This window comes from Lytechinus pictus, unplaced genomic scaffold (assembly GCF_037042905.1).
Source record: "Lytechinus pictus isolate F3 Inbred unplaced genomic scaffold, Lp3.0 scaffold_37, whole genome shotgun sequence".
NCBI classification, from domain to species: domain Eukaryota; kingdom Metazoa; phylum Echinodermata; class Echinoidea; order Temnopleuroida; family Toxopneustidae; genus Lytechinus; species Lytechinus pictus.
In genome coordinates, this window is record NW_026974157.1 from 315333 (window position 1) to 339987 (window position 24655).

The 24655-nt window shown below is 35.6% G+C and overlaps 2 long non-coding RNA genes across 2 annotated transcripts; both read right to left on the reverse strand.

Moving 5' to 3' along the window:
- Positions 1-4350: 4350 nt before the first annotated feature.
- LOC135158115 (uncharacterized) lies at positions 4351-9276 on the reverse strand. Its single transcript, XR_010296897.1, has 3 exons — positions 9120-9276; positions 6833-6895; positions 4351-6533 (listed from the first exon to the last, which is right to left on the reverse strand). It is a non-coding gene; the product is annotated as an uncharacterized LOC135158115 (long non-coding RNA).
- Positions 9277-16993: 7717 nt separating this feature from the next.
- Positions 16994-24632, reverse strand: LOC135158112 (uncharacterized). The gene is made up of 4 exons (XR_010296895.1): positions 24417-24632; positions 19800-19861; positions 17979-18036; positions 16994-17059 (listed from the first exon to the last, which is right to left on the reverse strand). It is a non-coding gene; the product is annotated as an uncharacterized LOC135158112 (long non-coding RNA).
- Between the last annotated feature and the right edge of the window lie 23 nt (positions 24633-24655).

Genomic DNA, 24655 nt, shown 5'->3' on the forward strand with positions numbered 1-24655 from the left:
GAATCACCTTGATGATGAACGGGAAAATCAAAACCTTCTGAGGAAACTCCCTGAATGGCTAGTCGTGAAATGGGGAAGGAAGGTTGTTAAGTGGAGACAAGATTGGAATACCTTTCCACCGTTTGCCATCTTCACAGAGTTCATTGACGAAGAGGCAACTGTTGCTTGTGATCCCGTCACCTCGCTTCAGTCTCTGCAGACTTCAAAGGAAAGGAAGTGGTCAACTCCTTCTCGATCTTTACAGACTGGAACACACAATCACCAAGACGGCTCTGCTGAGAAGAAATATATGTCATGTGTCTTCTGCAAGGGTCAACACCATATTGCTGAATGTTCCTCGTTCAATTCAGAAACGATGCAGAAGAAAAGACTATTAAGGACAATGGTCTCTGCTTTGGTTGCTTGAGAAAGGGACACATGTCAAAGAGTTGCAAGAAAAGAGATACATGCTCTGTATGTAAAGGAAAGCATCCCACTGCTCTACATGATGATGAATGGAAGGAAAGGCGATTCGATGCTACAAACAGAGAGAGAAGCAGTAATGAAACTCTGGAATCAAATTCTCATGCTTCCCAGTCAGATTCCAGTAATTTTATGAAGTCATCGATGATTGTTCCGGTATGGCTATCGCACGAGTCCAGTCATAAGGATAGACTAGTATATGCACTACTGGACACGCAATCCGATACATCCTTCATTCTCACACAAACCAAAGAAGCAATGGACATCAGAGGCATAGACATGCACCTATCGCTTTCTACAATGACAAAGGCAAATGAGAGAATAGCTTGTGAGAAGGTGACTGGATTGAAAGTGAAGGCTTACTACAACTCCGAGAAGGTAATTAGTCTCCCTCCAAGCTATACAAGAGACTTCATCCCAGCGGATCGACATCATATTCCTACTCCTGACACAGCGAGATCCTTCAAACACTTGTCCAGGATTGCTGATATGATTGCTCCTCTTCAGGATGGTGAAATTGGACTCTTGATCGGCTACGACTGTGCCAAGGCTTTAGCTCCGCGTGCTGTCATCCACTCTCTTGACAAAAGAGGACCCTATGCAGTCCAGACAGACCTAGGCTGGAGCATTGTTGGGACAGTGAATGCAGGACATGTTGATAGTCACGATGATCCCATTTGTGTGAGTCATCGCACGACTGTACAAATTGTACCCGAGGAAGTACATTTGAAGGGTCATCGCTCGGAAGTGATCCTCATGCATCAAGCTACTATTAAGGAAGAGATTACCCCTCTTCAAGCTTCCCAACTTCTTGAAGCTGATTTAATTCCTGATAAGAATCAGGAACCGTATTAACAGAACGACTTGAAGCTTGTTGGGCTTATGGAAAGGGAGATTCCGGAAGAGACTGAGGAAGAAGCTACAGTCATTCCTAAAGATCATGAAGTGAAAAGCAACACCCATGCCTCAGTAAAAGAGGTAGATGAGCTCGAGTTAGGACGATTTGATCATCTCTCTAGTTGGTATCGAGCAAAGAGAGCTGTGGCGTACTGCCTCCGTCTCAAATCATACTTACAGAGATGCTGCCATGCAAGACGAGATGGGAAAGATGTCAAGAAAGTTGTGATGGAACCTCTGACTACTGTACTTCTTCATGCAGAGATGGAAATCATAAGACTGATTCAGAGGAGGACATTTGATGAAGTGAAATCATCAGGAGTCAGCAAGTCTCACAACAAAAGAGAAAGAAGGCGTCATTACAAGGAGACCAGTCGCTTGTATCCTCTGGACCCATTTATAGATGATGATGATGGCATCCTTAGAGTTGGAGGACGTTTGAGGAGATCTGACCTCTCATTTGAAAGCAAGCATCCTGTCATCCTCCCTCAAACTCACCTGACCATCTCAATTGTATTTCAGTGTCATAATGAATTCTGGTGTCAATGGAAGAAGGAGTTTCTTTGTCAGCTTCAGTCGCGACAGAAGTGGACCAAGCCACATCGCAACATGAGAATAGGAGATGTGGTAATTATTAAAGACGATAACACTCCTCGCAATGTTTGGCCTCTTGGAAGAATCGTTGAACTATATCAATCAAAGGATTACTACATTCGTAAGGTTAGGGTCATGGTAGGAGACAGAAAATTAGACAATGTGGGAAAACGAAGTAACCCAGTGACTTACCTTGATCGTCCTATCCACAAGCTAGTTCTTCTTCTTCCGAGTGAAGACCAGGAATAATTCCCAGCCAAGGAGCCAACGTGACTCATTTAGAAAGACTAAAATGCTCACACAGGATCTGATAATTTTGAAGTTTATTCGATGATTTGATCTGGACTATAATTCATCAAACTTCTCTTTGAGAGCTCTCGAGCACAGACTGAACTCTAGACTACTAATACGATATGAATACATCAATTTGTGGGTTATAGAAACAGAAATTGACTGTGTTCAAAATTTGAAGTCAAACTTAGGTTTTACTGTCATTTTAATCATTCTGAGTCTGAGTCTGATTCTTCTCTTCATTTTCATTCAGAAGAAAATTAACAATTTTGTATATTGCATATTTTCAAAGTTTTATAAAAATGCAAAGTAGAGAAAATTTTGAGAACGTGTATGTTTTCAGTTGTATTCAAACTCTTCAGAGATGACTTTGTTTGTATTTCTGAATATTTTGATGTTTTCATTTATATAATGAGCAAGAAGAATGCATCAAAAGTGATATATTATAGAATGTTGAAATCTTCCAAGGAAGAGTGTTGAATTATCAAAAACATAACAAGTTTTGACTGAATTCAAGTTGAATCCATCTGAGCTATGGTACACTATGCAATATATCTTTCTATTATATCTCACATGCATCGAGGTCTGAATCTTTACATATATATATGATGTCTGAAGTTAAGACTATAAAATTTAAAACGACGCTTATCTTCCTTTTTGGCAGAAGCCCTTTTTCTTGGTTTAGATAAATATTAATGAAAATAGAGGAAATGGGCTAGATTGGAGGTTAAGTTCATAATTTACCTAAAATGACATGTTTCTTGATTATGAATACTTATCGATTTCCTGAAATGGTCAAAATTCTTGAAGGTTGAGATTGTGTGAACTTAATGTTTTTATCTATATACCCCAAAAAAAGGGAAAAGGTGAAATGCAGGAAAAAAGTATTTTTTGTTGTTGTTTTACATTGAAAGCCTTTCAAGTACTACGATACCTTTGAATTGGATTTACGCTCGTAAATTACTGTTACAATTCAAATATGACATTTTGCGATATCGATGTTTCTTTATCATGTTTTGAAAGATGTAGTTTGAGTTTCTCATCATTTGTATATAGTATCATCTTATGGTTGACGATATGATTATACAGCCAGGAAATGTGATTAGTGAAAATTTTCGAGGAAACGCTCATGTGTACTTAGTCTAGTAACGTAAAATTATCTTTAAGAAGTATACATGTATGTAGTCTATAAAGTACTTAAATTTAGATTTATTCATTGCGGATGTTTTCTTGAGGTAAATTAATGTTTAATTTAAAGGAGCCATGTGATGAAAGTACATCTAAATTTATAAATTAGCACACCAAAATTAGCGCAGAAGTGATTTAGCACTTTTTGTATATATACTTTCACTATTGCACTACCTGATTAACACATTTGTATCTAGCACTCCCTTAGTCAATGAGTACACTTACATAGCACCATGACAGTGCATTTGATTTTTGGACATTGGGTTGTGTGAGGGACCAGGATTTTGCCCTTCAAAATCAGAAACATCCTGGCTCAGAAGACATTTAATTTACTCGAGAAAGCAAGCAAAGAGGTTAGTTAAAGGGGAATCCAGCCTTGGCCATAAAATGTTGTGCTGGGAAGGAGAAAAATAAATTAAACAGAATGGTGAAAATTTGAAAGAAATCCGACAAGCAATAAGAAAGTTATAGCTGCTTTAAAATTGAGATCACTAATACTATGTAGATTTCAAATTGGCAACTGGGTAAGTAAATTATGACAAGGGGCAAGGACAACTTTCCCATAGGCCATGTACTTTATTATCAGGGATTTGTGGTTTTCTTCTAAGTACCCATTCCCCTGGGGCAGTAATCTAAATATAACCCAGGCAGTATATTGTTTTATGTCCTCATGAAAGAAAAATATAATTTGAAATAAAACTTTTGGGAAAAATGACATTTTAGCCACAATATGTATTGGAGTACATGGAAGAGTAGTCCTTGCCTTACATCACTATGAAATCCCATATGCGGCCAATTTGAAGTCTCCATGGGTATAGTGATTACCAATATTTACAACTTTTAAAAATTCATAACTTTCTTATTGTTTGTCCAATATTGTTCAAACTTTCACCTATCAACTTGTCTGATTTTTCTTTTCCTTATAAAAACAAGTTTTAATTTGAGTTGGATTCCCCTTTAATGTTTTATGTTATGTATTTTTTATTATGGTCTAAGCAAAAAGTGAAATTTTAGAGATCTTTTTCTTGGTTCATAATGACAAATGATAATGTGTATGTAGTATGTATAATGTATGTACAAGCTATACCAGGCTCATTGCATCCCCTTGTAATCAAATAAGACTGATTAACTATTACATGAAACTAGACTTTGCTACATTTATTATGTGATATATTAAGAATGATTGTTGATTTATACTTGTATTCATATAATTGTAATGAGAACAAAACTGAATTCTGTTTGTAGTTTGAAACAAGCAAACCTATAATGAGTAAGCGTATATGTATATAGAATTTGGAATCTAGTTGAGACAAGGCTATTCAGGTTTTCCAAAGAATTGATGTTGCTCTATTGGCATTTAAGATGTTTCATTTTGCTGTTATTTATGATTCTTTTTCTTTATCATTGACTCCACAGTTTTCACGGATTAAATAATCAACGGATTAAACGTACTAATTGGTTCAAACTGGATTAAAAGGACGAATTGGATTAAACAATCAACGGATTAAAGGCACTAATAGATTTAAGACCAATTCGATTGGATTGATTGTACGCATTTGATATCGGATTGACATATTAAAACAACGAAATCCTGTAGAGGCCTTTGTTACGCTTGTCTTTTGTTTGTCGACCTCACTACAGCCACATTATGCACTTCATTACGAATGGTCAGTTGTGGAGTAGCTTGCACGTACACCTGCTTGCTCCTTCCCAATCTAACAATTTGAATTAAAAATTCAGTTAAACTTGGATTTAATATTGAAGTAAATAATGTTCCCAAACAACTTAATAAAGTAATACCCCTTTAGTTATCTGGACCAGCAACAAGCTTTGCCATTTTTTTAATTTCTTTATCACAGACACAACTTCATCTTCAGAGAATGGATCATCTAAACAATAAATGCTTACCATCAAAAGCAAGTTCAATCTTTATATCATTGTGTGAGGTCACAGATAATTGATCATGATCAATGTTCCTATTGCCATATAATCTCTTTTTCGTGTCAATAAGTATTATTTGCTGGCTTCACAGAGATCATCCTCGGCTGACGAAAGAGAACCTTTGCTCTTATTTTTTTACCTATTCTTATTAAAATATTTTTCTCTAGCTTCATTGACTATATATTACACATTCTTAAATTGCCACAATAATAATGATGATCATTCACTTCTTGTAAGTCAGTTGGCATTTGTCCATTCTGTCATCAAGTTCCATATTTGGTGCTCGTTTATTCAGATATGACTGAGCCCGAAATCTTACGTCGGATAGGATCCCTCACTCAACATGCTCAAGCCTAAAGTATAGTAAACTCACATTAGCACATCGTGTTACCGATCGCGCCACACTCGTTGAGCGGATCGATGCGTTGGAAATAACGCTATATTCTGTCCCATGAATATTCATGAGGTGTAGTCGGACTAAATAATCTATTTATGTAAGGATTAGTAAGTGCTTGGAAAATACGCAACAGGGCAGGTGTGTTTTCCGTGGTGACACGACATTTGCTCTTGCGACAACTGATCCAGGGGATCCAGGCTTAATTTCGTCTAAGATGCATGCTTAGGGTGAGGGTTGCAATATTCGATTAGTGTGCGGAATTTAGAGAGTAGCAATCGTCGCCGGAGCAAATGTTATGGAACCGTTTTCCGTATGCGTATAATGCGGAAAATTTGTTTTAATACTGCGCAAAGCAGTCCTTTTTTATTTAGTTTATACACATGCGAAGCTATAAGCGGGTGGTGCGACATTTCTAAGAGTTTCCAAAGTTATAATGAAAAGAGAGAAGACACAAAATGAAGGAGCAAATGTATTTGGAAGAGATTGACTCTTCATGTAATATTATAATATAATGAGTAAATGGATCTGTATTTTGGGTTCATAATCATGCACTATTTGCCAATCAAGATACACCTGCTTTATCATCATTGAGATTCCATTAACAAGCTGGCATTTTAACTCTTATAGGGATTCGTCCTACCCACATCTCTCTTTTTTTTTCTTGATAGCAAAGAATGCATGCTTGAAGGCATATTTACACACATACCTTTGATGGACCAATCACTTCACTCGATGGCTTGTCGAATATCGTTACCCCTTCCAACTGAAAATGAATTTAAATAATATAAGAAATTAAGATATGCGTTATATATCTTACGCAGCAAGGAAGGGCTAAAGAAAATCTGTAATGACTTATCGAAGCGCTATACTGTTATCCTCCACCTGGGGGGACAGTAAAAATATCAGTCTGAACACAAGCTAAATCCATAACCCCCAAATTCGATTACTGATATGTTTTTTAATGATATTATTTTGACGCTTTGTATCCTAAACTCAAAATGTTATTTGTTTGAACCAAGGGGGTTGATACACGATATTGCAGTAATATTAATATCTTTATACCTTAGTTAGCAACGTAGGATCCTCTGTTCGATCGTCGGCCATCTCTGCTATGCAATTGGTGTTCTGCATAAATAAATGGAAATAGAAGTGTAGTGTATGATTTTGGTTTTAATTCCCGTAATTTTACATCCTGGACATCTTTTTGATGTCTGTTGAAAGGGCTCAGAATTTGTTGTCGATGAAACATTATATTCGTTTGAGGGCGGCCTCATATTTTATGTACATGACTGTACGAAGGTGAATTTGAATTTAGTAATTATATTTATTCATTTGACATTAATTTTTTTTTATATAATATATACAATAACATCAAATAATTTCACTCTAAAAAGGGTTTACCCAGTATTGGGTAAATTGGAAACATGCATGTTGGTTGGGTAAAAATATATTTTGTAAAAAAAAATACCCATCAATCATGCTTCTTCTCATTCTACCCAATATTGGGTAAATTTTTACTCAGTGTTTTTAGAGTCTATAACAATATATTATTATACAGCAGCAATATATTAATTAACTATTATCACTTGATACAGTTTTTGTAGATTTTCAATTAATTGAAAAAAAATATAAGTATAAAAATGTATATAAAAAGAAGTATACCACTAAGGCCTATATCTTTAGAACTCTAAAACAGAAGTTTGTGAGCTTTAATGATTTCCTTTAAAAAATGAGATACGAGGTTCTAATTTCTCACCAAAAATATGTGCTTATCTACAAGAAAACGTCTTCAACTTCAAAGAGGAAAATAGTTTTTACGGTGTCCCTAGGCAGAGTTGTAATATAATTAAAAAGTGATCTATGAACTGTACTTCTGTCTAAATATTTTGGATTTATGTGGTGTTGGGGTTTTCCCTGTCCTTACGTTTAGAGTGAGCACAACAATTTAAGGCTTATACCTCAGTCAAATTTGCTGTACGGCGAGGCGAAAAAAAAAACAATTTCAACATGTTTTGTACCATGAGTGGTTTGTTTAAAAAAATAAAACAGCCGTTTTCGAATCGCCGTAAGGGAAATGTGACCGCAGCATTAGCCAACCCTTGCACTATACATCAGGGGCATCGATCCATTTTTCAGATGGGGGGGGGGCAAAATTATGACTCAACGTTCCAAAGGCGCTCGATCACACAAACAAACAAACTCACACAAACACCCACACACACACATAAACCTATATATATATATATATATATATATATATATATATATATATATATATATATATATATATATATATATATACATATATATATGACTCATGAGAAAGAGACACATATCTCACCAACAAATTAATGCGAGCGGGAAGCGCGATCTGAATTTTTTTGCTATACTAAACTTAAAACATGAAAAAGGTACCTGTTTAGGATTGTTTGTAGTAACTCATGAGGTGGATACATATCTCACTACACAGATAATGCGAGTGCCGAGAGCGAGCTGAAATTTCTTTATATTCTGACCTGAAAGCTTGTCATTCTAACTATTTTTGGTACCAATGATTTAAAAAATAGATGCGAGCGCGAAGCGCGAGCTGAAAATTTTGATATTTCGATCTGAAAAAAAACCTGACAGTTTAATGGACGTTTTTAATAAAGAATAAGATATATATCCAACAAAAGATTATTGCAACCCAAGGCGGGAGTTTTTTCGAGGTTTAGAACTGAAGACGGGACATTCTATTAACCTATTTAATCATGAAAAGTATGGGTTTTCGCTACAGAAATGATGCGAGCGCGAAGCGCGAGCTGACATTTTTTATTTTTTAATCTGAAAAGCGGACATTTTGAGCATGATTTTGAATAAAGAACGAGTTGTGTATTTCAATCTCGCTTGCTGATTTCTGTTTAACATTACAATCTTATTTTATTTTTGCACATGTGGAATTATTGGGGGGGGGGGGGGCAAACCGATATGTTTGCCCCCCCCCCCCCCAATATTTTCATTGGTGGGGCGATCGCCCCCCTGCCCCCCAGGATCGACGCCTCTGCTTAGATATCTTCAAGATTGAATCATTAATCATACACAGTTTTCATAAAACATTGAGTCTTTTAAATTATGTCAAACATCCCTCAATTATGGACACCTATATCACCGTGATCTTCTTTGCTTTCTAAAGGAAAGCAATGTTTAAATTCCAGCTTAATGGCCTGCCCCACTCTGCAAAACTGAAATGTATGAAAACTGACAGTTTAATTTGAATAGGCAACTTTGGGACATATGCATTTTATTGATTTCCGTGTTATATAAATCTGTTAAAAGTCAGCGCAATATATAGTAAATGTTGTCCTCTTACCCAAGTTGATTGGCAGCAAAACTATTACAGTCTTCACTCGGAAATGTAACCATAGCAGAACAGTGGCAAGGCCAGGAAATGGCACTATAAAAGCGTCTTACCAGACAGAAACCTCGTCAATTCCATTTAATGTTTCACTTCGCGATCAAAATGGCGCTCAGTAAAGTAGCGACCGCTAAGTTTTGGTGCATTACTGGGTAATAGCAAGAACATGATAAGTGCACTCCGCAGTCACCACCCCGTGTAAGAGGTCATAATATATTACTATTGCACACGGTGAGAAGGAAATATGAAAAGAAATGACAAGCACTGCTGCACTTAAAATAAGGGGGAAATGAAAATATCATACAACATCGCACTGACATAGGGATCCTGGCCAGGTATTTATCCAATAAGCTGAGCTGCCAGTTCAATATACAGTATATTGTTACAGTGAATGAGTGCGAAACATTTTACAACAGAGACCGTACTGCAGTGCGTTGTGTTGGACACTAGTCAAAATGTACACACTGTAAAAACTGATGGGGGTGTTAAGACTGACACCAGTTTTGTGTCCATAAAGAGGGCCCTATACCCTAAGCTAGGTGTCTAAGGGCCTTTTCACACGAGAATGTTGTAATGATGATTGCAATTCATCATTAGCAAAAAAGAAACCAAGTTCTTGAAAGGTCATGTAAGCTCCGTCCCTTAAAAGACGTTTTGGAGGTCAACCCTTTCACACGTAAAATTCGTACCGTAATTTCAGTGAAACTCTACTGGAATTTACCTCCGGAGTAGAATTTGAATTCGTACGTGATTGTGATTAGCGGTCGTGATTCTAGTTTGGTTTCACACTTGTTAAAAAATCGTCATTAGAATTATTTATCACTGGAATCATCATTCAAATTACGATTTTGGTACCGTGTGAAATGGCGGAAAGTAATACCTTATACTTATAACGTAACAATAATACCAACGAGTGTCAAAGTAACAACCAAAGGTGCTGTAATGACACCCTCTATGTGTTCAACTAAGCGTCCATGAATACGTGTTTGACTAACACCGTTTAACAATGGAGTAAAATGACTGGTGTTTTACTTTATGTGGTGACACGACAATTGCTCCGGCGACAATTGTTACGGGCTTATTTCTTCGATGATATAGGGTAAGGGTTATGCGGTTGCAATTGGGTGTTATGTAAGATTTAGGTTTAGGTTGAGAATATGGTATATAGCGTTAAATCCAGGGTTGAAATTGGTTATTCCATTAGTACGGAATTTACAGTGGAGTAATTGTCGCCGTAGCAAATATCATTGAACCCTCTATGTACACCGGTCAACATTACAGTTTTTGCGTAGCACTCGTCCGAATAGATTAAAAATCAAAATATGTTCGATATTTCAGAGGTGGGTATTTGAGGGTGTTTCCCCCTTGGATTAATTTGAATTTTGATAGCATGATAGTGAATATAGAACGACCATGCAGTTACGAGATATAAAAATAGAATCTTTTCATTTCGAGGTAATCAAGAAAAACGGAATGATATCTGTCTTTATCTAATGCGGAAATGGGTAGGCACTTTTCGATTGAATTTCCTGATAAAGATGACACTGAGACAGGTTCATGTTCAAAGGACAAGTCCACCTCAACAAACAGTTTAATTAAATAAAAAGAGAAATATCCACCAAGCAAAACACTGAAAATTTAATCAAAATCGGATGTATAATAAGAAAGTTATGAGACTTAAAAATTTCGCTTAATTTCACATAACTTATGCACATCATGGTCGGTATGTAAATGAGGAGACTGATGACGTCATTCACTCACTATTTCTTTTGTATTTTATTATAGGAAATATGAAATATTCTAATTTTCTCCTTATTGTCAATTGAAACAACGATAATTAGCATTGTTAAATACTGCACATGTATATGGTTCAGTCAAGTTGGTCAATATTGTCAAATTTGTAAAGAAAAATGAAATGTTGTGTAATTCAAACAATAAAAAAAACAAAAGAAATAGTGAGTGAGGGACATCATCGACTGTCTCATTTGCATGTCACTGAGTTGTGCATATCATTGTTTTTTTTTTATATGCGAAGCTTTTAAATGTCATATCATTCTTATTTTACATCCGATTTTGATGAAATTTTCAGTGTTATTCTTTATTTATTCAAATCAACATTTTCTCGTGGTGGACTTGACCTTTAAGGAACAAGAGCTCCTGTTTAACTGAATTGGGCAAACAAATGGATCGTTGTTATTTAGTTATTCATATGGTCAATCTTTTAATGTGTTTTCAAACATTCAACATTTAATTTACACTTGTCACTTATAATGATTGATTATAATACATCTTGTTAACACTATAGAGCGACAACAACATTTGAATCCGATTTGATACATTCAAATGTTATTGGTCATTGTCGGGACCTAAAGTGACCAAAATGAGTACTAGCTCATAAAGGAATTAATGTACTTCATGAAGATTAGAAATATGCACTAACATTGAATTATGCTAAAATGTCTTATTCCTGAATTTGCTGCCCCATATATGTGAAGTTTCCATTTATAGCTACATTCCACATTGTGGTCAAGGTGGCTAAGATCATGAAAATGACCACAGTGCATGGTCAAACAACCTTATGTATACTCAATATAAAGGATTTCATCACATTTATCACCACTCTTCACCGATTATTGGTAGTTCATGCTGACAATGATAATGACCAACATTTGAGCCCCTTTTAAATCATCGAAGCATGAGTGGTCACTGGTCATTGAGGAAAAAGTGGTCAAAATGGCCCAGGATCCAATAGTTAGGCCAATAACACTGGACTATATGAAATCATTGTATTGATGTTCACCCAAAAGCTTTCAAACTTTCCCATTTAACAATAGCTGATGCTAATATTAACGCAATCCTGAATCTATCCTCACCATGTTCGCTATAAGGTGAATTAATACACACATTGGGCAGAGGTCAAGCCCGGGGGTCAAGGTGGACAAAATGACCAAGTTAGCAAAAATATTTTGGGGATGCTCAATTTCAAGGATTCATACACCAGTGTTATGTGTCACAGCACACCCTTGTAATGATTCTGGTAACATTCTAAGTATTATTGGATAAATTATGTTATTAGTCATTTTGGGGCCAAAAAGAGGCCAAAATGACCAAAAGATTTTAAATAGGGTCAATAAGACTGAGTTATAAAATTCTACACAAGATAGACCTTAAATGCATTCCCATCTTATAGGGGAAGAAAATAATACACACTGGAGACCTCAAATTACTGCCTATTTGAACAGTTTATTATGCAAAACTGCGCGAATGGTCAGTAATATCTAATTTACTCAAAATGACCCTCATACATGTAGGTCAAAACTGATGGGATAAGTTACATGAGGTCAAAATACTCAGCTTTTGAGATGTTCAATTTAAATAATTAATACACCAATATTTGGTGTCACAGCACACCCTTGTAACGATTCTTGTAACATTCGACATATATTTTGATAAATTGAACTGATGTTATTGGTCATTTTGAGGACCATAAGTGGCCAAAATGACCATAATCTTTTGAATAGGGTCATTAAGAGTGATGTATTTGGAATCAGCATAACATTCTACACAAGATAGACCTTTAAATGCAATCGCATTTAGAAGATACATGTTGAAGACCTCAAATTCCTGTCGATTTGCACAGTTTATTATGCAGAATTGAGCGAATGGTCAGTTATGTCTAAAGTACCCAAAATGACTTTATAGGTCAAAACTGATGGAATAAGTTACATGAGGTCAAAATAATTTTGAGATGTTCAATTTAAGGATTAATACATCAATGTTAGGTGTCACAGCACACCCTTGTAACGATTCTGGAAACATTCGTAGTATTTTTTGATGAATTTAACTTGTATTATTGGTCATTTTGAGGGACATAAATGACCAAAATGACCATAAGCCTTTGAATAGGGTCATTAAGAGTGATATATTTGGAATCAGCATAAAATTCTACACAAGAAGGACCTATGAATACATTACCATTTAATAAGGGAAGCAGAAAATACATGCTTAAGACCTCAATTTCCTGCCTATTTGAACAGTTTATAATGCATAACTGCGCGAATGGTCAGTTTATGTCTTAAGCACCCAAAATGACCATCATAGGCCAAAACTGACAGAATAAATTACATGAGGTTGATTGTTATGATCCAGCACACATTTTGAAAATAAATGTGGATTTCTAAAGACATCCAATCTTTGTATTGGTCAATGTTTGTAACACATTTCGGACAAAAAAAATCATGAAAATTGTCATTTTTGGTCAAAACATGGCCAAAATGACCACTTCTAGTGTGATTTGGAAAATGAAATTACTTTATTTGGAATCTGTGTGTATTTTTTTGCTTAGGATAGACCCTTTTAATTGGATGTGGTTACAAAAGCATTCTGTTAAGGGACTATTTTCCAAAGAGTGGTCAAATTGGTCATTTTTGGTCAATAATTGGCCAAAATGGCTAAAATGTCGTGAGTACGGTCAATGAGACTGACATTTTTGGAATCAGCACACAATTTTACCCCGGATAAGCCTGTCAAACCTTCCCCACCAAAAATTCTGAATAAAGCCCCCTATCTCCTAGACTATAAGCTCGGCCCCTTAAAATATTTTTTTTTGAAGGTCAATCCGTTCACACGTAAAATTCGTACCGTAATTTCAGTGAAACTCTACTGGAATTTACCTCCAGAGTAGAATTTGAATTCGTACGTGATTGTGATTAGCGGTCGTGATTCTAGTTTGGTTTCACACTTGTTAAAAATCGTCATTAAAATTATTAATCTCTGGAATCATCATTCAAATTACGATTTTGGTACCGTGTGAAAGGGCGGAAAGTTATACCTTATACTTAGAACGTAACAATAATACCAACGAGTGTCAAAGTAGCAACCAAAGTTGCTGTAATGACACCCTCTATGTGTTCAACTAAGCGTCCATGAATACGTGTTTGACTAACACCGTTTAACAATGGAGTAAAATGACTGGTGTTTTACTTTATGTGTTGACACGACAATTGCTCCGGCGGCCGGCAATTGTTACGGGCTTATTTCTTCGATGATATAGGGTAAGGGTTTTGTGGTTGCAATTGGGTGTTATGTTAGATTTAGGTATAGGTTTAGAATAAAGGTATATAGCGTTAAATCCAGGGTTGAAATTGGTTATTCCATTAGTACGGAATTTACAGTGGAGTAATTGTCGCCGTAGCAAATGTCATTGAACCCTCTATGTACACCGGTCAACATTACAGTTTTTGCGTAGCACTCGTCCAAATAGATTGAAAATCAAAATATGTTCGATATTTCAGAGGTGGGTAATTGAGGGAGTCCCCCCCCCCCCCTTGGATTGATTTGAATTTCGATAACATGATATTGAATATAGAACGACCATGGAGTAAAGAGATATATTTAGAGAAAAACGAAATTATATATGTCTTTATCTAATGCGGAAATGGGTAGGCACTTTTCGATTGAATTTCCTGATAAAGATGACACTGAGACAGGTTCATGTATAAGGAACAAGAGCGCCTGTTTAACTGAATTGGGCAAACAAATGGATCGTTGTTACTTTGTTATTCATGTGCTAAATTTTTTAATGTGTTTTCAAAATATTCAAAATTTAATTTACAAGCTATAAAATTAAATGAATACTTTGATGATTCAAAGAAGAGATCCATTATTTCTGATTCCTCATGCAGGACGAAGAGATCTATATTTCACAAATCGTGCAAATATGCCTAATAAAGTAGAATACAAAATTTTAACGTCATAGATTATCTCACGGCCATATGACCACTGCATATTTAGATATAGTAATTACTGTTTATAAACTTTTAATTGTCATAACTTCTTATTATTCAACATCGGAATGCTACAGTGGCATAAATGTAGTCCGAGCAGTTGGGCAGGGGGTGCTACCAATACATAAAATTGGAAAATTAAAATGAAAAAAAAATGGGGGGGCCACACCCTCATCAAGGTCTATGCATACAGGTAGTACAAAGACCATCATTTATGGGGGTGACATTGAAATCATATCACGTTTTTTATGGCTATTTTAGTGGGTTATTTTGACCAAAAAATATCAAATTGGATGTCAAAATTATTCAGTAGTGAGGGGAATAAATGATTTCCAAAATCGTTCTTCATTTTTAAACCAAAATTTGAAATATGAAATTAATTCAATGAAAACATTTCTTACTGGTGAGATGAAAATGGGAAAAGGTGCCATCATAATCGGAAAATCAGGAATAAGGGTGGCCTTAAAAATAAAATTATATCCCATCGCATACCACAACACAAACTTTGTGGTAACTTAGAAAACAGAACATTAATACAAATGAGAATGAAAATATTGCAATTAGGAATGATTTTGAACATTCTTTCAAATCCCATTCAAAGTTCATGCAACATTAAAAATTCAAAATAATGTTCATTAAAATTTGAAATACTAATTTTGTTTACTAGCCACTATCAAACTACAAATTTTACAGAGAGATATACAGAGAATATTCCTGAATATATCTATCATAATGTTCACAATATGTAAAAGGATATGTGTGGATCCATTATCAGATTACTATCCCCTCGTCATATTCTCCCCCATTAATCTATCTCTCAGCCCCCCCCCTCTCTCCCCCTCGCTCTCTCTCTCTCTCTCAGCCCCCCCCCCCCCTCTCTCCCCCTCGCTCTCTCTCTCTCTCTCAGCCCCCCCCCCCCTCTCTCCCTCTCGCTCTCTCTCTCTCTCTCTCTCACCATTCCCCCTCTTTCATCATTTTCCCTTTCTATCTCCTTGTTGCACCCACAAATGTAATAACGCCCACAAATGTAATAACACTTTACCCACAAATGTAATAACACTTTACCCACAAATGTAATCATTTCACCCACAAATGTAATCATTTCACCCACAAATGTAATAATGCACTTTACCCACAAATGTAATAATGTTTGATCGCCCACAAATGTAATAATGACTTTGCCCACAAATGTAATAAATTTGAAGGGATTTTTGGCGAATCCATTCTAAACTAAAATCCTATAGCAATGCATTCATATAGCAAAAAAGTGCAAAGTCTTTTTTCAAGACCCAGTTAATAAAACATTATAGTACAAGTCCAAAGTCTTTTTTCCAGACCCGGTTGTTTCAAAAATTATAATATAAGTCCAAAGTCTTTTTTCAGACCCGGTTGTTTTAAAAATTATGATATAAGTCCAAAGTCTTTTTACAGACCCGGTTAATTCAAAAATTATAATGCAAGTCCAGTCTTTTTTCCAGACCCGGTTATTTCAAAAATTGTAATATAAGTCCAAAGTCTATTTTCCAGACCCGGTTGTTACAAAAATTATAATATACGTCCAGTGTCTTTTTTCCAGACCCGGTTAATTCAAAAATTATAATGCAAGTCTAAAGTCTTTTTTTTTCAGACCCGCTTGTTTAAAAAATTATAATATAAATCCAAAGTCTTTTTTCCAGACCCGGTTGTTTCAAAAATTATAATATAAATCCATAGTCTTTTTTCCAGACCCGGTTGTTTCAAAAATTATAATATTGAATCCAAAGTCTTTTTTCAGACCCGGTTGTTTAAAAAAAAATTAGAAAAATCCAAAGTCTTTTTTCCAGACCCGGTTGTTTCAAAAATTATAATGGAAGTCTAAAGTTTTTTTTTAGACCCGTTTATTTTAAATATTACCATATAAGTCCATACTAAGATACGATAATGATATTCCAATCTAACCCAACCCGTATAAGTGTGTCACATCATCATAGGTCTATATTTATATCAAAGAATACACACATAATATATCTAAGATTGAAATGATATCAACAATTTAAGACAAACCTGGGATGAGCCAGACATTTCTTTTTGTGAATGGACTGATGCCTTAAGTCCTCTTTCCTTTTTAACCTGAAGATAAATTATTTTAAACATATCAGTGATGTGAAGAAAATACCGACAATACGTAGGACCATTGCATAAAAAGTTACTATTACTATAAATGTACCATCAAATGGTAACTTCAATGGAATGCTCGATTTTTATTGGATAATATATACTGTTAGTTGCCATAGTAGTTACCGTGGGATGGAACCCTACATTAGTTTCTATGTAATTGATTTTGGTGTCTATGCGTGGCCTATATATCACTACCATTAATCAGTCTGAACATAAACATGATTGTGTTCTATCTCTCTTAGGATTGTCAAATGTAGATGCAGAACATCTTGAGTTGTTTATTCTTTTACAAATATAATTGAATATTTCAAACTCTTTAGTTCATATGGCCATGATCAAACTAAATTTGGCAGTACGAAAACCATTTTATCATGTAATCTTTTAATTCAAGCACGATCTATGAAATGATGAATGATTGTTGCCATAATAGACTACAGATACAATTGATTAGTTTGTATAACATGATGGGTTAATAGATCTCATTTTGGGTTCATAATCATGCACTCTTGCCACTCATGCCTATCAAGATAATCTGCATCAGCATAATTGAGATTCCATCAACAAACTGGAAATCAAACTTTCCATAGATTTGTCCTATCCACATTCATCATGGATTGCAAAGAATGTACATTCTAAAAAAGTATTGGGTCAAAATGCTCCTTGAGGGTAATTATGTTTCCAATTAAGGCATTCTTATTTACCCAGTGTGGTGAAAACTTTGCCCATTCTAAAGTAATTGCTGCTTATTTTTAGCCTTATTGGACAATGATATGCTTCCCGCATTAGTGCCCCAAACTAGTTGGACACATAATTACCCTCATGCTAGTTACAATTCTACCCAATGTATGGTTGACATGATATTTACACATACCTTTGATGGACCGGCCATTTCCTTCGATGTCTTATCAGATATCTTTACCCTTTTCCGACTGAAAATAGATATGAAAAATAAGATATATCTTTTCCACATCACACTCCAACATTACAGCAAGGACGGACAAAATAAAATCTGCAATGACTTCTAGAAGCGCTATAAACATCTTAAGTCTTACTCAAGTCAAATCTATAACCTCCAAAATCGATTACTCCATGTGTTTCATAATTAATATTATTTTGACGCTATATATCCTTAACATTTTTTTTTCTTTTTTTGAACTATAGCACATGAGTTGATACTCGTCATTATCTTATTATCATTTCTGTCATTAATACCTTGGATATTACCTTGGATGTAGACATGTAAAGTCATTAACTTATTTGCCCTTCAGTGACTTCTCATGAAGAATTCCAAACACTTTTAACGGCACTGGACAGAATTTGAACATGGACAGGCAGAGTTTTCATTAGGGTCAAATTTCTCTTTTCTGGAGTTCCAATGTTCAACAAATTAGATTTGAAGCTGTTTATTATGGTGGCCCTGAAGGGACATCGCATATAGACCAAATCGCGAATATTCACGACGAAATTGGCGACGAAATTCACGACGTCGCCAATTTTGTCGTCAATTTCGTCGTCAATTTCGTCGCGAATTATTCACGACGAAATTCACGACGTCGCCAATTTCGTAGCCAATTTGAATATTGACGACGAAATTCACGACGAAATTCGCGACATCGTGAATTTCGTCGCCAATTTCGTCGCGAATTATTCACGACGAAATTCAGGACGTCGTGAATTTCGTCCCCAATTTCGTCGTGAATTTGTTTCGCTTGCCTGGGCGGTATGCGGGTTGAAACCAATTCGTCTGCTGCTAATTCCTCCACTCACAACAGGGTCTACATTCATTTAGTCTAATGCAATTCTGTCCATTAACTTTTCGCCTAACAACCATGGTCCAATAACCATTTGGTCCAGTCGATCATCACTTCGTCTTATCACCAGTTCGTCTATGACCAATTCGTCTCATAACTAGTTGGTCTAATATCAATTTTATTATCCTTAATTTCGCCCAATTAACACTTAGTTCAATTAGACCAAATGGCATATGGAATAAATGACAATTGGACCAACCTGGTTATTAGACGAAATGGCAGTTAGACCACGTGGATTGTGGACGAACTGATGGTAGACCAAATGATAGCAGACGAGTACGCGAGTTGGCATTAGACCAATTGAAAATAAACTATTGAAACGACAGAACGAGGCGAAAAGTTAATGGACAGAATTGCATTAGAATAAATAAATGTAGACCCTGTTGTGAGTGGAGGAATTAGCAGCAGACGAATTGGTTTCAACCCGCATACCGCCCAGGCAAGCAAAACAAATTCACGACGAAATTCACGACGTCGTGAATTTCATCGTGAATAATTCGCGACGAAATTGGCGACGAAATTCACGATGTTGCGAATTTCGTCGTCAATATTCAAATTGGCGACGAAATTGGCGACGTCGTGAATTTCGTCGCCAATTTCGTCGTGAATATTCGCGATTTGGTCTATATGCGATGTCCCTTCAGGGCCACCATAGTTTACAGATGGGCTCTCAACTACATTGAGGGGAGGTTGTTCCATTCGTTGATGCATCTCTGTGAAAAAGAGCTGTATCTAAGCCGAAAGAGACTTGCTTCCTTTCAATTTTGTATTTATGACCACGAGTTTTCTTTTACTGCATGGTAGATGGTCGAAAAAGTGTGAGGTATCAAGGTCATCATTATTAGTATTATTATCATTTTCATTATTATTATATTCTATACCTTTTCAGCAACTTAGGATCCACTGTTAGATCATCGGCCATCTTTGCTATGCAATTGGTGATCTGCATGAACAGATGTAAATAGAATTGCAGTGTATGATTTTTGTTTTAAATCGCCTCAATGTTATATATATCCTGGACCAGAGGCGGATCCAGGAATTTTTTTAAAGGGGGCACATTTTCCCGAGGAAAAGTTTGACAAGCCCCCAAAAATAAAGAAATGAAAAAAGGGTTTTAACCAAAAATTAAGGGGATTTCGTCCACGAAAACAAATTGACAAAGAAAAAAAAAACCCAAAAACAAAATAAAAAAGGGGCACACTTCTGTTTCATAGGCATTTTTACATTACAAATTTCAATTGTGCCTCTCAAAAGGGGGAACGGGTCGGCTGTGCCCCCCCCCCTGGATCAGAACTGTATGAATGTGAATTTGAATTTAGTAGTAAAAATTCATTCACTTGACATGAATATTTTATTTTATGATACATACAATGAAAACATCAAATAATTAAAATTTAAAAAAAAGGCTTACCCGGTATTGGGTAAATGGGAACATGCATGTTTCTTGGGTAAAAAGATATTTCGTAAAGTTTACACAATGTTGCGTTAAAATAGCACAATATGGGGTAGAAAAATACCCATCAAACCTGCATGTTCCCTTTCTACCTAATATTGGGTAATTTTTTTCCCCAGTTTTCTTAGAGTGTATAACAATGCATCATATATTTACAACAACAATGTATTAATTTAATTTTAACAAAACTGTTTTCATAGATTTCCAATTAATTGAAAAAAAATATATAATTACGTAAATGTATATAAAAACAAATTTACCACTAAGGCCTATGCACAATATCTCTTAAAGAGAACTCTGTGAGCTTTACTGATTTTTTTTCTCAAGTTTTAGATATTAGGTTCTAATGCTATAACTTACCAAAAATGCGGTTATCTATAAGAAAACGTTTGTAAGTACATAGGCAGAGTTGTAACATACATGTACATATGCCCACTTTCTAACAGGAACGTGATCAATTATCGTGGAAAAACTGTTCTTCGATCTAAATCCGAAGGATTTATGTGGTGTTGAGTTGTTCCCTGCCCGTATGTATAGGGTGAGCACAAAATCAAGGCTAAACAAACGCTTGCATTATACTTATCTTCAAGATTGAATCAAGATTGAATCATTGAATCATCTTTAAAAAATACAGTTTTCATAAAACATAGTCTTTTAAATTATAGCAAACATCCCTTATAATTAGGGATACTTAGGGAGTATACTGAACGAAGTCAATATGACTCTGTATTCAGTTCCAAATTCTTTCTCCTCTTTAGGTTGGCTGGATCATGTCCTGGTGGGTCAGCGTCGAACTTGAACTTAACTGGTTCACTTCTCCAATACTTGCTCAGTCCGTTCTCGAAGCTGTATACACTGGGTGCATTAACTAATTCATTACTGAGACTATTCCATGGTTTTCTCATTCTCATGTAAAAAAAATTCTTACGTTTCTCAGTGACTGATCTTGGAATACACATTTTTTTTATCATGACCTCTGGTAGGCCCAAGAAGCTGACCCAAATCTGACACTACCTCCTGGTCATATCTATGAAATAACTTGTAAGTTCCCATCATATCCATAGGCGGCGGAAGCTTGTAAAAAAATTCTGTCAGTCCCCCCTAAAATTTTGGTTGATATATAACCTTTTTTTTTTGGTTGTCAAAAATTTTTGGTGGTCCCCCTAATTTTTTTGGCTTCCGCCGCCAATGATCATATCCCCTAACGCACGGCGGTATGTCAATGTAGGGAGTTTCAGTTGGATCAATCTTTGTTCGTATGGAAGTTTTTTTTTACCTTAGGTACCAATTTAGTGGCCCTTCTCTGTACATTTTCTAATGCATAAATATGTATCTTCAAGTAAGGACTTCATACGGTATGTGCATACTTGCATACTCTAAATGTGGTCTGATCAAAGCTTTATACAGTGCGTCCCAGGAAAAAAGAAACCGAGATTAAGCGATGATTTATCATAACTTAATCGCAAATACAATAGACAAATGACCTACCAATGTAAAGCTTTGAATCTCCTCTTTCATCTGATATTACTTAGATTATTCCCCATTCATGCATAAGTGAGCAAAAACAATTTGAAAAAAAGGATACCAAAAACTCATTTGGCGGAGGTATCTGAATTTCAAAAAGAAAATCACATGCCAACAAAGTTTAATATCTGCTCTTTTATTTGATACCTTAATCACAAAAAAATGGTCAAGAAGTAAAAGAGTTATGTTCCCTCGAAACAATGCTTGTATTTCCATAATTTCATTACATAAACATGTTTTCACCGGTTTCCCACCGAAGCTATCGCATGGTTAACAAAAGACCTAATGCATGGCTGATCGTCAACAAAACGGAGTGTCGATTTAGTTCGAACGCTAGCCTGTAGGACCTCTTAATTTTATAAATTATTAAAATTCAAGCCTTATTTCAAATACACAGAACTTTGTTATTTCTTGACCATTTTCTGTAATTGAGGTATCAAATTAAAGGGCAGATATTGAACTTTTTTAAAATGTGTTTTTCCTTTTGAAACCCAGATACAGCCCGCCAAATGACTTTTTGGTATCCCCTCTTCAAATGGTTTTTGCTCACTCATGCGTGAATGAGAAATAACTTAAGTTAGAATTAGAATTTCAGATGAAAGAGGGGATTCTAAGCTTTACAATGGTAGGTCATCTGTCTATTTTATTTGTGATTAAGTTATGATAAATCATCGATAAATCTCGGTTTCGTTTTTTGTGGGACGCATTGTATAGGAGTAAAACGTGCTCCTTGTGTAAATAAACAAATGTTCGTCTAATCAGAATCATTAACCTATTGGCTTTATTGATCTTTGCCTGAAAAACTCGCTTTAGTATGTATTTATACATGTAATTATGTACATAATGTACGGTATTTTCAATTTTTCTTTCAAAATGCGCGCCTGGTAAAATGCACATTGTCTCCTTTCGGATAACATAAAATGAGATATATTCCATCTTACTTGAAAATTATTTTAATTTTTTGTGGCATTAGGACATTTACTATATATTTGATGGATAAACGCTTTTAAATCGAAGAATTTAAGTTGCGTAAGAAACTTTAAACTATTGATAGTTTTCACAAACTTTTATTTGGAGGAAATCGCGGTTTTATGTTTCCCCGTGCCATATGTGTGTGTGTAATATTCAAATTTAAAATGCATATTTATGAGACTTATAATTTGTAACTCTGAATAAAAATAATTTCATATCAAAGATAATTAAAAATATGATGATAATCCGTCAAAATATCAAAATGCGTGATTTTCGACATTCTTTCAGTTTTTACGCTAAAAATGACACTTTCACGCAAAATTGCGCTTGGCATCCGGCCGTACGCTATTCCTGGGTATTTTTGCAAGACTTTTAGCTGGGATGCCAAGCATTAACAAATTTTGCCGTCGAATCCTTATCTAGAGCACTTTTTTACTTTTGGCCGGTCTACTATATTGGCTTTATTGATCTTTGCCTGAAAATGTTAGTCAATTAAAACTAAGCTTTGTGTCAATGATCACTCCTAAATCTTTACTTGTTTCAACTTGTAATAGATTATGTGTGGCATTACCGTGTGTCATTGTGTAGCCATTAAACCCATCATTCTTTTTTCCAATTGTAAGTACACAACATTTATATGGGTGGAACTTTAACAGCCACTTATCAGACCAGGAACCAAGACGATCTAAGTCTGCCTGTAAAAACTCAGCATCATTATCATTCCCTCCATGTTTATATATCTTCGTATAATCTGCAAATAAATAAATATTACTTGATGAAATCTTATCCGGCAGATCATTAATGTACATGAAAAAAAGCAGGGGTCCAAGGACACTCCCTTGCGGAATTCCGCTAGTAACATCAGCCCAGTCAGAGAAGACACCATTAACAAAACACGGTGCTTCCTACCCTACCAACAAAGATCTGACCACTCACATATGGGCTTGGATATGCCAAATCCCTCTACTTTGGCTAAAAGCCTCTGGTGCGGGACCTTAGCATTATATCAAAGGCCTTCATGAAGTCTAGGTTTATGACGTCAACTGCACCGCCGACCTCCAACATTCTTGTCAAATCATCTAAAACATTGAGCAACTGCAACATAGTGGATCGACCAGATACAAATCCAAATTGGTTCACACTGAGAAGGTTGTTACTTCTCACATGCTCATATATTTCGTCCCTTAGAATAGACTCTAAGATTTTACATACTATACAAGTGTGTAAGACTAATAGCGTCTGTAATTTGACAGGAGTTTACGATCTCCCTTCTTGAATACTGCACTAACGTTGGCTTTATTCCACATACTTGGGACTACGCTTTATTTATGGACACCTGTATCATCATGATCTTCAGTGCTTTTTAAAGGCAAGCATTGTTTTAATTGCGGCTCAATGCCCTTACCCACTCTCCTGTGACTGAACTCAAAAATCAAAATTGAAAACTTAAATTTGAACAGACAACTTTGAGGGATTTGCATTTTATTCATTTCCGTGTTATAAATATCTGTTAAAAGTCAGCGCAATATAGTGAATGCTGTCAGCTTACCTAAGTTAATTGGCAGCAAAACTATTACAGTCTTCACTCGGAAATGTAACCATAGCAGAACAGTGGCAAGGCCAAGAAATGGCACTATAACAGCGTCTTACCAGACATGAACCTCATCAATTCCTTTTAATGTTTCACTTTGCGATCAAAATGGCGCTCGGTAAAGTAGCGGCCGCTAACTTTTGGTACATTACTAGGTAATATAGCAAGAACATGATAAGTGCACTCCGCAGTCACCA